General features: G+C 46.5%; 1 protein-coding gene across 5 annotated transcripts in view; it reads right to left on the reverse strand.

Annotated features, from left to right (window-relative positions):
* Positions 1 to 14,533, reverse strand: part of HIVEP3 (HIVEP zinc finger 3) — a 273,492-nt gene that overhangs the window by 136,957 nt on the left and 122,002 nt on the right. For all 5 annotated transcript variants that reach the window (XM_062593871.1, XM_062593869.1, XM_062593872.1 and 2 more), the window contains exon 3: positions 4,537 to 4,618. The gene's annotated coding sequence lies outside the window, so the exon portion shown is untranslated. The remainder of the gene's footprint in view (positions 1 to 4,536; positions 4,619 to 14,533) is intronic.

The raw sequence follows: 14,533 nt of genomic DNA on the forward strand, positions 1-14,533 counted from the left end.
CCTTCAGACAGAGCCCATTTAGAGGTGCGAATCAGAGCTACAAATGCTCCCCTGATCGAGGTCCCCAATATCGCGAGCCACCTCACTGCTACAGAAGATGCTGTTTACTCACCTACTTATCTTTGCTTCTGCAGCATACTAACGCTTACCCTGTAAGAAATGAACTACGATCACTAACGCTAATGTCTTACAGACTCAACGTGGTGGGAGCTGCCAACCTGCTCTTAAAAATGTGTGCTCTGGGCAGAACCGTGTTGAAAGGTGCATGGAGGGAGGAATTCACCAGGATTAATCTCAAAACAACACTCCAAAAGCTACAAAATTTAACCCCAGAAACTGTTGCAACAAAAATTTCAGTGCTTACTTACTCAGCCTTCATAGCAAACTAAAGGCAGTCCAATAAAAACACAGCCTTATCCTGGTAAGAAATCATCCACACGTTTTAATGTGCCACCTGCATATACTGCTCAAATCTACAAGGCCCTAAATATAAACAGACAGCCCTTTCCTGGCTGTTAAAATGAACACTACCTCAGCTTGTTCTCAGAGCAAGCCAAAATTATAGCTGTTTGGAGATCAGAAACATTTTAGGGCGGGACACTTTTTCTTTCCCCTCCTCTCTTCTTTTTACAGTGTTTGTAGTTTTATGAATAAGGCATTCATTGTGCCCAAGCCCCAAAGATACCCACCTTAGAGGGAGAGCTAAAATTAGTATTAAGTACATTCTTGAAACTGTCAGAAGAAAAGATGGCTCGTGTGGGATGTTACAGATTTGGTAGGCAAAACAACATCACCGAAACAGCTGAGGCATTTGCTGCACCTCTTGTTAGAGAGCTGATGGTTTTGCATAAACACCGCACACACAGTTGTTTACCTGTCTGAAGAATTACTTATCCCTGCAAAGTTTGGCACTGTCAAGTTGTGCCAGTACATATGTGTCTGACCACACAGCTTCTGGGAGCTAACAAAGTTTCAAGATGCAACTGTGTGAACAACAAATGTCTTAAATTCGCATTCCAGAAGACCTCAAATCATTTTACAGACAGTAAATATGGAGCTCACATGCCTTACTATGAAATAACAGGCATGTGTGGATGGAGCATGACACATTTAACAGCACAGGATCAGGGGAAAGCCAAGAGAGACTTCTTCACTTCCAAATGACATTAGGGACCACATGACACAGGATGCTCTGCTTACGATCTGCTGCTGAAGAGCAGGATCATCTTCCACGTACAAATCCAGAGCAGCTAGATGAGGAAAACAGAGCCCTAGTCCCTGAAGTCAAGAGGAGCAGGATGGAGCCTGGAGATAACAAGACCCTGTTCCATGCACGTGATGGGCAGCACAAGGAGAAGAAAGGTCTCAAGACCAGCAAGACTGGGCTAAAGTGGGATGCTCAAGGACAGTCATCCTGATCATCCTGACTGGAGTGAAACCCTCTGGAGCAGGGCTGCCCAGCTGGTATCCTGCACGGACCACGGCACGCTGTCCGTGCTTAGACACGACAGCAGCAGTGCTGGCAGGCAGCTGTCGCACATACCCCTCCTTTCCCTTCCCAACCTTTGCTTACATCTACTCTACTCTGATTCCAAGGTTTAATAAAATTTAATCCCAGCATGTCTTGAATTAATTAATTAGATCTCGTTCCAAGCTACTGTGCCAATTTCTGCAATTACACTGTTACTCACAGTAGAGTTCAGAGACTGGCTGCATCCATCCCCCAAGCTGGAGCAGCTACAGACAGGGTTTTGTAAGGCGAGTCACTACACAGAAAATGGGTTTATTTTAAAGCATGCCAATTTTTTTCCTCCGTAATTTCCCTGGTCCACTTCCACTAGAAAAGCTTCTAGAGATATCAATGGTTGGGCACTGTGTGTATCACGAGGTCAACCGTACTGCTAAGTCTGCTTCATTCCTCCAAGTCCCAGGAGCACAGCCCTCAGCAAAGGAGCAAAGCTCCTGTACTTGCACATTTAGTCTTTCTGCCTCAAAATTAGTTATCTGGTAGCATCCAATCACAAGGCTTCAACTACAGCTTATTTGCCCCTTCTCCATGCTTCTGCAGTAGCTTTACTCTTTGAATCCTCCTCAATAAAGGTTCTTTTTATTCCAAGATATATATATATATATATGAAAAACACAGAACAGGTTTTTTTCACCAGCAATAAGCAGTGGAAATCCGGGAGAATTGGGGATTTTTTGACAAGACAGCAAGACTATTCTTTATTTGCATCTTCCCTGACACGTTTTCCAACAAGTGTGGCATCCCACTGGACACTCAGACAGTGGGACAACCATCAAAGCACAACAGTCTACACAGTCATTCCAACAGACTCAGCTCTCTTGGTTTATCCTCTTCGGTGCCACAGCTAAGAGAAGAGCAATCTAAGGTACTCCGTGGCCACAGCGATGAGCACAGCATAATGCGAATGGATGCAGACAGACAGCTCTTCTGCAAAACAGAAGAGATCTTCCACCACATCACCGTCTGTTTTACACCATTTTGTGCAGCGTAATTAATTCTGATGTCAGAAGAGTCTCATCAGTTTTGTCTGCTGCCAGTGTGCTGGACAGGGACTCTGATGAAGTGCAGTTGTTTACAAACATGTTAAAGCATATTTAAAACCTATTGTTTCTCTCTTCAGCTGCCAAGCACTTTTTACTCAGCTTCTGGACCAGTACCAAAAGTAAAAATGACAGATTGCCAAAAAGGATGGAGATGGAGGGGCGGATGGATGGAGGGAGGGATGCGCGGATGAGGAAGTGGCTAGACAGATGAACAAATGAGTACATTATCCTGGCACCTCTGGGAACAGAGTACACAACCCGAGCCAGGCTGAAGAAACACATCCGTTGCAGCCACTTGTGAAATTAAAGGTCAGCGAGATAATGAGCTATAAGCTGCAGTGGCACAAGAACTATTTGCTGATGGAGCTGGCGCTGAGCTTTTGCTGGAGCGAGGGCACCTGCTGCTCCTAGGGTGCAAAATCTGTCCCCTTCAATTAACGCTTGCCGACAAGACGAAAGGTCTGACTATGCCTCTGCCACCGCCACGGCACAGCGGGAGGCTGCTGCTGTGCTCTGGAAAGCAGCACTCTTGCTCTGACCACTGTCACATCACTTCCAGGCCAACAGCTTCTCTGCAGGAAAGGCTGCTGCCTCTGCAGGGATGGCCACAGGCAGCTGCCTCCCCCCACCAGTCTTAGCCTCCCGAGTGGCTTTCCTGCTTATTCGCACAAGGAGGAAATGCTGCTTTGCTGCCTATCCAGTGCCATCCAGTGAAAAAAATCTATGATCGAGGATCTGCGAAATACCCCTGGCACTGTGAACCTGCTGCTCGGCTGTGAAGACACCACCAAATTGCCAAGGGATGTGCATCTCTACAGATAAAGCCGGATGCTCTAAAGCAGCGAGCAGTCAAAAGCACTTCTCACGTGAGGACCGTGCTAATCAGTCTCCTATCAGACAAGTGACTCGCAGTCATTAAAATCCTCCCAACACAACGCCCAGGCCCCAGGTTGTGCCATCACAACCATGCTGGTGGCCAGCGCGCATGCCGGACAGCAGAGCACCTGGAGGGCTCCGTAAGAGCTCTATGGATGCTGTTTTATTTCCACTGTCTCCTCCACGGTTAGGCAAGCAGCATCCCTAAGGAGGGTCAAACTAAGGTGTCGGTAAGTGAAGCACCACCTCTCTTCTGAGCACAGAAGGGGCCTCGAATTGTCACCGTAATGCTCGTGCCAGATACCCAAGCGGCATGAGCACTCACCAGAAAGCCAGGGACCTTGCAGGATGGCTTCTGCCTGGGAAAAAGCCTTGATCGCCAGACCACAGCATGGCCCTGCAGCCACCTGCTGGTACCGGGAGCCGTGCAGCCGGCACTGCAAGGCTTCAAAAAGAGCAGGGAAGGACAGGAAGGATTCAGCTGCCTGCTGGTCCCATCGCTCAGCTACAAGAGGAAAGGCCTAAGAGCAGCCTCTGTTTCCAAGCATTTTATGTATTTTATGCTAGACAGCTACTGGATAAAAAGCAAGAAAAAAAAAAATCACGGCAGCAGGGAGCAGGAGAGGCCACAATCCATCCTAACATGGCAATGTTCACCTACCACACTCAGAAAATTGCACGAGCACCTGTAGGGAAGCACAGTTTGGCTAGATATTTCTTCAAAAAAAAAAGTGGCACATTGTAAATAATAATAAAGACTAGAAACTAGGTCCAATCATCGCTACTCAAAGCATCTTTTTAAACGACCGTTCACCTTACTTCTCCTCTCTGCATTGCAAACTTCCACGGTTGCATCACCTCCGTGGAGGCAGAGCTACGGCAAAGAGCGGCCGACGCCGAGAGCCTCTGTCCCACCGCCCGGCGGCGCGAACGTGTGCAACCTCGAGCGTGGGCTCAAAGCCCCTGCGCCCCGCGTGCGAGAGCCCTGCGGGGTCAGCCAAGCGACAGCGCCCGCCCGAAGGCCTTGCAGTCCCCATGCCTTTTCCAGGCCACCAGAGCAGGCAACAAAATGATTGCTGAGCCTCTTACCTGTAGGTAGGTGGTTACTGATTCATCTCCCTGAAGCTTCAAGGAGACTCAGGTGTTCATACGGTGGCCTAGGAAAGGGAGCCTGGAGAGGAAAACGAGATAGCTAAATGTAACGAAGACGGACCAGAAAATAATGTAAGTCAATTATACCATGGACATGCAGCCACATCCACTCCAGCTGTTTTAGAAACTCACATACAGTTTTCTACTTGTTCCCATCAAGGAATTAGGGTTTTTCCTTCTTGTCCCCCTTCTACTCCTTGTCCAGAATCCCTTCTGCTCCCATTGTTTTTGTTCTAATTCCTTTTTCCCCCTAATTTTTTTGCAGGATTTTTCTCCGTGCTGTCCCCCTGTGCTCTCCCCAGACAGTACCTGAACGTGCAAGTATTTAGGGGAGAGCCAGATTTCAGATCCTGCCTCATTCCCAGGAGCGCCAAATTCGACCAAGCAAGTCCACCAGCTCCACACTTGTTAACTGTCGCCCTTCATGTTCTGCTATTGCAAGGTTACTGTTTGCACAGTTGGCTTCATAAATATTTGATTTGAAATAATTTTTAAAGAGTACTGTTGCAGAGACCCAGGCTTTGCATTTAAGTGTGTGATGACTCATTTCCATTGGAAAAAAGAGAAGGAGCAGAAGACTGGCTGGTTGCCGGCTTTCTGGCTCACCTAAAGCGGAAGGCCTTGAAGGTGCGCAAGACACTGTCCTGACCACCTCAGGGATGGAAATCAAATGTGAGCAGTCCCGCATGGAGACACCCAACGTGCTCGACCTTCACCGTGTCACAGCCCACAGGAGGACTGTGAGTTGCTCATATTCATGAAAGTCCAGCCAAGCAAACACCACTGCCACAGCCGCCTGGGCGCTTGAACCAGCCTCTGGTATCTCCAGGATGACCCTGAGCATCCGGACGGCAGACCACGGCCAGGCCCGCGAGCAATGCAAGGCATCAGCACACTTCAAAAAAGAAATAAATAAAAGCCACACTCTGGCTTTGCCTTTGTGTGACTCCTTTTAACTGGAGATTTCCAAGCACTTTACAGCCACCTATTAATTCTCATAAGCTCAGACATGCAAGCGAGTGATTATCTCTATTTCACCGATGCAAAAACTGAGGCACGGAGTGCTGCAATTTCTCAGCCGGAGTCAAACAAGACCATGCCCAGGGCCAGCGCAGACCCCATACGGTTCCTATGCTCTGCCACAGCACCGGACTTCCTTCCAGGTTCCCTCGGAAATACACGTCCACTTTCACTCTTCCTATCTGTTTAAATTCATCTTTCTCATTACCCAGGAGGAAATAACTATAGACAGTTCTTACAGTGAGGCTTTAACGAAGCTAACGCTATTAGGGTATCCAGCAACTCCTTCTGACATTTTGCCCATCATCCACTCCACTGGTAAAAATTAAGTTTGAATTCTTCACCCTTATCAGTGCTTTCTCCTGAAAACGTGTTGCGTGTACAGGCAGACACAGAGCTGTTACAAAGTTACAGGAAACTCTGTACAATATTACTGCAGCAGCGCAGATGCAGACACCCGAATGCAATGGTACTACGAGGCTGGCGGAGAAAACTTCTAATTATTTTGAACAAAAAGCTACAATACTGGTTAAGAAAATAATACTCAACGCTGAACAAAGGGGGAAAAATATATTTCTATATTAATCTTGCAACTGGCTTGCAAGAAAAAGTTGCTTGAATTTTGAAAGACCAAAAAGTGCTACAGAACCCATGAATAAATGTTGGTATTCAACTTCAGGACACAGCAGCACGGGCACAACTCCATTAAATCCTGAGCCACGTGCTCTAAATAAACATTAGATTCCCTTCTTAGTTCTCTTTAGGGACTTTGTTGTCCTTTTCTCTACTGCAAATTTACCCCTTTCCCAGCACCCTAACGAGCCAGTTCAGCTCTTGCTTCATGCACCACGTCCTCTGCGTGACAGTTTTTGCAGCCTGCGCAACCGAGATAACGATCCCGACTCTCCCTCCAACCCGAAGGCGATCCGAGATCTCGGGGTTGAAAGCGCTGCAGCCGGTGCGACGTATATTATTATTCTTTGCCACTTCCTTCTCCCTCTGGGTTTGCTTTTCCCTCGTCCTGTTTTCGGTGACCGAGCCGCTGGCTCGTGCGTCGCTGCCGCTCCGTTTCGGGGGGCAGGCGCCCGCCCCAGCGTAAGCGAAGGCTTTTACCCAGGTTCGCCCATGTGCCGCTTCGAAACCGGGCTAAGCCACAGCGCTGCAGGGAGCCGTGCGCCCGGGAACCGTGCCGAGGCAGAACGTCTGCACTGAGAGTTTGCAGTTTTTAGCACTTTTTCGTTTATGGGTAAAAAAAATCTGAAGGTAGGCAAAGGCTGTGTCGCTACCGTGGGTTAATTTTTTTCTGTGTTTTCCACTTATCGTGTGTGTCGGTTTATTTTTCTGTCTCACGTTGCCTTTTTCTTCCAGGTTATTTTGAACGTCTAGAATTGCTGCCTCTCTTCCCCTCTCTCCTCTGCTTCCTACTCACCCAGCACAAACCTGCCGGCTCGCTCAGTCGCACCGATCCTCGCGCAGACCCGGGGCTCGCCGGACATCGGACCGCGCGCGCTCCGGGCGACGGCTCGCCGCGACCCTGCGGCAGGGAAGCACAGCGCGGCGCCCAGCTGAGCCCAGCCTGCAGCCGAGGACATCCCTGCCTCCCTGCACCATCCCGCTGCTAATCAATGCATTTAATTAGGTGTTGGTGAGCGCACGTGCAGGCTTCTGCAGGCACCGTTTAAGGAACGCATGGAAAAATCTGGCTGCGGTACAGTGTTGTTCTATTTTACCTTCTTCGTCGCTTGAAAAACATTTGGCCGTTACCGAAGAGAGCCAGGCTAGACGCATACATTACAGCGTGCTCCAGAAATAGCACATGCTGGCTTGCACAATTTTGCAGCTAAAAAAGCTTCCTTTTAGCTCAGCAGCCTGCTTCTAGCTGTGGAACAGCTCTGCAGAAGACAAACCATGGTTTAGGAGCCTGTGGCTTGGGATGAATCATTTCGAGACGATTTCTTGACTTTGAACGCAGGTGAACAAAGCGTGAGCGGGTTTGATTTCCTCTCCCTAGCTGCCAGCTTCTGTGGATCTTATGCAAAGTGTTTAATGAGCTAATTTGCACATTGCAGAATAGGTTGCACATCACTATAAATTTGAGTTCAGAAAACTATAGGATATGAATTTAATGCCATTCCTGGCAAACTGAGCTTGCTATCTGCCCAGCGGGACAAACTGCCCATAACTGCTGCCGTGTCAGTGTATCACACAGCGTGTCTTGAAGGTAGTTCAGGCTGCAAAGCCAGCTTAGTTCAGGACTTTTCCTTAGAATCCACCACTTTGGGCAAAATACGATCGTTTCTGATGAAATGGGCCATCCAGGATCCATAAGATAGGAATAATTTACAATTTCAGTTGTACTCAAACTGGTATTCTCTGGATAAAACACTTTTTATTTTCTCAGTTAGCCTCAGAGGTCTCCAGTCAGCCACGAGGGGTAAATGGTACACGTTTAAAAATAAAGCTGACTTTTGGAACAAGGTACATTTACATCAAATTCTGACCTTTCAGGAACCTCCTCACTGAAAAGAGGGAAAAAATCCCTCACAGCTGTTCAGGCACTGTTCAATAAATTGAGTAATTAAATATTCCATCTCAAGAGCTATCTGGAGACCACCACCATCAACCAAAAAAATGCCAGTGAAACGACTACTACCATCCCAGTCCATTTCTGCACACACTGCTTTGCAACATAAACCCACTATAAGCACCAAAATCATTTAAGAGCCCTCACGTGAATTTAAAAGCATGCTCCACCAGAGGAGGTATAAACAAAACCAAAAGAAACACAAACCGTGCTAAAACAACACTAATGCTGCAAGTCAAAGCGGTCAAATGTTCAGCAATGCTGATTTTCTAATGGATTTCTGCTTTCTTCCTAAAGGAGTCAGGTCAGGAACATCAGAATTGAGGTTGCTTATACAATTTTAACCCAGCTTCTTGGTTTGAATAGGACAAACATGTGCATTTATGCCCCATGCAAGAAATCCAACATAATGTCCTAGGCGTATTTGTCTCACAGCACTGCCACAAGGGATCCAGCACCAGTGAGGCACATCCAGCTTACCGTATGGTCTCAGATTGTCTAGCTCAATACTGCCCATATTCGCCTGGGATTTCTAGACCCTCAGTGATCTAGCTACAACAACTGGTTTTTGGACTATCACACCTCTAGAAAACCTAAAAAATGGCCAAAGACTTTTTTCCTCCTTCCCTCAACACATTTTCTGGGTGGGGAAAAAAAAGGCTGCAGACACCTAAACATTATTGTTTGCACCAGGGTAATCAAAGAATCACAAAGTATTTTTTTTTCTTATATAATGGGCTTGAATTTGGAATATGAAGATCAAACATAAACTTTGTTGCATAAATTATGCATGGGGCACTGTGTCACTTTTAGGAGTAACAGGACACACATTTTGCTAGCAAGCTTCAAAACTATTGATGAAACAGCACTGAATGACTCATTTCTGAATGTTGATGAACTCATGCAGCTCCAAGGACCCATCACAGAACTGCAGGTGGTTGCACAGAGGCTGAGCTGTGAGCAAGATGACACCAAAAGGTGTCATATTAGGTCCTGGGCTCTATTCTGAGCTCCGCCCCAAATGACCATTCTCAACCTCTCTCTAAATTATCTTATTTGTGGTGAAACGGAGAGGAGTGACACCCATCACCTGCCCGGCAGGATGTGGCCCCAGCAGCAGTCTGGGTCTGGGTCACGAACTGTGCTGGAAGATCAAGTGCCGCCCGTGAGAGGAAACCAGAACACCCTCCCCTCGTCACACGCAACGCTCGCTTTCAAGTCCGTTCAAGACGAAGACCAGCACACAAGGACCATCAAACACGTGCATATCCTGCAAAACATACGCCGTGTGGAAGACGCGCCTCTCTTGCTTTCACTGTTCCCTGGAAGAAAACCCTTTCCTTGGAAGACAGCAATGCCGCCATCGCTCCGACAAAAGGCAAAAGATATAGAGTATTGGTGTTGGACCTGCTACAGCAGACAAATTTCGCTGACTAGCTGTCGTAGGCACCTTAACCAAGACCTGCAGCTGTAGGCAAGGGCTTCCTGCTGCTAATGATGAGGATCTTGGTGTGGTTCACATCCGCCTGCTTTTACCAGCAGCAGATTGCTGTCTTGCAGGCTACAGCATTCAGTCTTCAGGTGCCCCATTTTTCTCAGAGAGCTTGGATCACTTTGGGCTAGAGGCTGCAGGTCAAAATCTTCACCTGTGATTAGTAATTTACTCCAGCTTGGTGATACCAAGGGCTTCACTGGTGGTGTTATTTAACGTGGGGGTTCTGCAGGCTGAGATGAGGACAACAAAACAGCAGTTGTATTTCAGCCCTTTCTGTCGTGCCGTGCCAGAAATGGCTGGATCATTTCAAACGCAGCCCTACGTGCTTCTCCTTTCCTAGTGAGGAATTAAAGATTCTTCTCCAGCTGTTTGCCACCTGGATTGCAGCAAAACTTAGGTGCTTTGCAACCTGGAAAACTGAGTCCAGCATTTTTAAAAAGTATTAGGTGGTTGTTATAGCAACACGTACATGTGTATGTGTGTGTGTGCAGAACAGACTCAAACTCAGGTTGTCACGGGCAACAGGAGTCAGCTTCGAAGCTGAACAAAACTTGCTCTCTTGCCTGGTGTCATCTGAATGCAGCAGCCAGCTCCAGTGGGGACGGGAGCCCAGGAAATATCCCGGTATCTCACTGCTGGTGCCAGTTCCTGGCTGAGAGCTCAGCGTAGTCTCGCAGCTGATTCAGCTCCTTAAGAAGAGGGTAATTTTCTTTATCCTGTTTGCTTCCTCCTCCCTTGCAGGCTGCCACACCACCTTAACCCAGCTGGGTAAGACAAGCTCATGGCTCCCTCCCAAACAGATGGCTCTATGGAAGGTCCAAAAATAATCTAACCCATTTGCCTATGAGTTTTGAGTCTGTTTTGCTGATTGGCAGACCCTCCAGAGAGTACCAGAAGAAGCAGATGGTCAAGACATGAGATCAGAGCTAGAGACGGAGATGTCAATCAAGAGGTTGGAGTGCCAGGCTCAGTGACTTGGTACGGTGGAAGCAGCTATGCCAGTGCTAATCAGACAAGAGTGTACTGTCCCAGGAGGACAGGTATGGGAGTAATGAGGCTGACTGCATAGTCTGCTTTTCACTTTTTTCTTTTTTTTTTTTTTAAAAAGGCATTTTAATCCCTCCATCAAACTCCTAAGCAGAAGCAGCCAAAAAAAAAAAAAAAAGGCTAGAAATAAAAAAGGAAAAAAAGTGAAGGAACAATTGTACAGCTATCGTGAATGTAACAGAGGGGCAAGACCACAGGAAATCACGGTAATTACAATGCCTCTGGTGGTAGGTTCTGTAGTGAAATTTCTCGATAAAACTCAGTTCACTATATTTTTCCGGTTCTCAGGCTAACACTAGACTACCCTGGCACCGAAGGATCAGGAAATCAAGAACAAGGAAGCAGCAAAATTATCTCCTTCATCCCTTTGCACAGGCTTTCAGCTAAATCTCTCAGGGTGATGCTGTTCCACACCATCCCCTGCACTGGGCTGCAGCATGGAAACTCCAGTCCGGTCCAAAACCTCATTTGGGGTGAGGGATGCATGCTGAAACATGTACTCTAACTACAAGGTGTTCAGGAATCAGTAACGCAGCGACTGGAGACAGGAAGCACTAATCCCTTTGGAGAGGTAAAAGAACTCGAATCTACGTGTTTGAATAAGTCAAAAAAAAGAAAAAAAGTAGGAAGGAATAAAGGTCTGCAAATAATTCATGAGCGTAAACACTAGATTGTAAAGAAGTAATTTAGGGAGTGTATTTGACTAATGGATAAATTACAGAATGGAGAATTTATGCTGAGTACTACAAAAACATCCTACAAGAGAGAAGAGACTGGTGGTAGACCCATTAGCACATTTAACACGAGGCTGGGCAAAACCTACAAAAAAAATCATGATAAGGCTCCGCTGAGCACTTGCTCTTGGGATGAAGAGCAAATCTGATCTAATGCCTCTCTTCCCTCTGATTTCTGGAACTCGAGCAGCGCCTTTTCCACAACGTGCTCCTCTACGGGCAGGCTGATTTTCCCTCCTTGTTCCCGTCTGCAGCGGGCCTTTTCAAACTCTGTTTATTCGGGCACGTCAGCATCCCAGTGGCAGCAGCAGCTCCCGGCTGTGCACGTGCGAGCGGCAAGATCCGGCTGCTTTGTGTCTTGAGACAGCTCACTTAACGCTAGCAGCGCACGAGTCACAGTTTGCAAATCCTCGTTCCAGAGAGTACCAAACCTGTAGCATCAAAGATGGCAAACGAAACCTGAAGGCAGTATGGTTCATATCTCTCACCCTCATTTTTCAAGTTTCTCTTCCCTTTTTCTAATGGACTTAAGGATACAGCTCGCATCCGCTACCATCCATGAACTTTGTTGCTATACCATAAGGTCAGAGACTTTCCTACTGTAGACAGCTGTAGTCAATTAAAGTCAATGGAGGGAAATATTTTAATTCCCTTTTGTGCCTTCCTCAGTGCATTTATTGTGGATGAAAAGTGCTGTGTTAACAAACTTGGAAACAGCAAAACTCTCTTTATTTCATTTTTTTTGTAAAATTCCTCTTTATGTAAAGCAAAAGGATCAAAAAATCCCCTGCACCACCTGTATCCTGTTACTAAATTCTCAGGACAAAACAGTATTTCAACATTGCTTAAAAGGTAGGTGGGCTTTGCACGGACTCTTTGCTTGGGCATCGTGCTGGCACACCCCAGCGCTCCGATCCCCTGATTTGGAGCATTTACAGAAGGGTTTGAAAAGCTGTCTGCAAAGGCTTCTGCACACATATGGTGATTGCTCGCTGCTCCAAGGCAGTCCACGCAGCCTGACAGCTGCTCCAGATGTTGCTTCACCGACGAGCTGCTCTTTGCTGCTCGGAGGTGGGGAGCTGGTGGTTGGCAGGGATTAGCAGAGGGTAAATGAGGGACTACGGCTCTACACACCTGTCAACACCCGTTTACAGGTGGTAATTTGTGGCGCACAGCTGGGCTGTTCAGCTCTCTGCTTTTCCTCTGGCTGATGTAATGGTCAAGAGGCAGGAAACGGTGCCAGGTCAGAGAGGGCAGCAGCAACAGGCCTGCTTAAAGTTAGATTTACAACATGGTTTAGGCCTGGCTATTTTAGGATGCACCGTGGGTGACAGGAGAAGCAAAACAACGTTAGCTTTTATTTTTGTCCGGCACTTACTGCTTTAAAGGTTTATGCTCACCCTCCCATAAAAACAAACGGACAAATACGAAACGCACCAGGCAGCCCCCAGAGAAGTTTGGCCCCTATTTCCTACAAAACAACCTCCCCGCATACGCTTTTCATTAGGAGCCAGGCTGCTATTGGACACCGCTGACCGGGTAATTTTAGCTATCTAAAGAGCACCAGAAGATGACAGCGTTTCTGAAGGACCATCTGGAGAGATGTCTGCACAAACGGGTGCCGGGTGCCACCCTTGTAACAGGACAGGGCAGGCGAACAACGCTCCGGCGCATTACCGTGCGCCCCTAAACCGCAACGCCGCCGGTCACGCGGCGCGCTCGGAAAGACCCTTTACAAATACAACCGTCGTGAACGCAGACATTTGTTACCCGCAGCTTTATTTTTTAACCCGCGCGCAATGTTGCTGTAAGACACTGAATACTTGAGCAGTAAGTATGTGTTACAGTGCTGCTTTATACAGCAGCAAAGTGATTAATTAAAATTTACAAGAGTAATCCAAATGCCTAAACATGTTTCTTGGCGGCAACTCCCGTAACCAATGCCAATAACATCTCAAACTAATGACAACCTCAAAGATAACCTTTGGGAGCCATGAAGAGTCTCTCTTAACTAAGCCATTTGGTAACTACACAAGAATGACGAGACATGCAATTTTTCAGGAAAAACAAAGCACGTGAATATAGTAATGTCTGGGATGTTTGGCTCACACTGGGAATAGCCCTATCCTAAGTCACAAATACTGGCCAAAGGCCAGTTCTGTTAACTGTTATGCTGCAGTATTGAAAACGCCATATAGAGGAGTGAAACAGCCAAGTTCACATCCAAATACGTGATCCACGAGATGCTGAACGCTTCCAGCCAGCACTGAGCCGTGCCAAACTCTTTGCTAAATTAGAGGCTAAATTACTCCTTGGGAATATTTCTTCATGGAACTCTAGAGGACACAGATATTGATCATGCTTCTTCTCTCTCTCCCCCCAACCCCGATCCGTTTGCAGAATATAATCCAATAACTTGATACTTTGGTCAATGTTTGAAAACTTAAAATGTAAATTTCCCAGGGCAATTCTCAGGACTAAATTAGAGTCAAGGGGGGGAAACTGGAATTAAAGCTGCAGATTTAAATAATAATAGTTAAAACAAAAGACTCAAGAAAACTTCTCAGTAAACTATAGCAGGTTTACAGAGGTATAACCCATCAGAGTCTGGCCATTCAGTGGAAACTAGCTGCATAAATCAAATAAATTAGAGGGGAGAGCATCTTTAAAGGCTGATCTTGCTGTGTAATTCTCTGAAAACAGGTTCTTTTTGCAGTTTGTAAATAAATTCAAAACTCTTAGAGTGATGAATTAATCTATACCAGCTATTAGAGCAACTCCTTATATTTAATCATCATCATTAAATGATTTCAGTGTTTTCAAAGTACACTAGTTGCTTACTGGTAATGATTTCACTGCCATGAAATAAATCTTGCAACTATGAATGGGAATCTTACTCATGGAAACACTGCTCATTTATAACTTTATTTTAGACACTTAAATTAGTAAGGATCAACTAAGTCCTGCAGGAATAATAATTTTAGCAGCAGTGTCAAAAAGCAAATGAAAAATAAAATGCCTTACCCCAAGTAAAAGTAATTGTGCTGTCCAACC

This window comes from Rhea pennata, chromosome 23 (genome assembly GCF_028389875.1).
Source record: "Rhea pennata isolate bPtePen1 chromosome 23, bPtePen1.pri, whole genome shotgun sequence".
Taxonomy (NCBI): domain Eukaryota; kingdom Metazoa; phylum Chordata; class Aves; order Rheiformes; family Rheidae; genus Rhea; species Rhea pennata.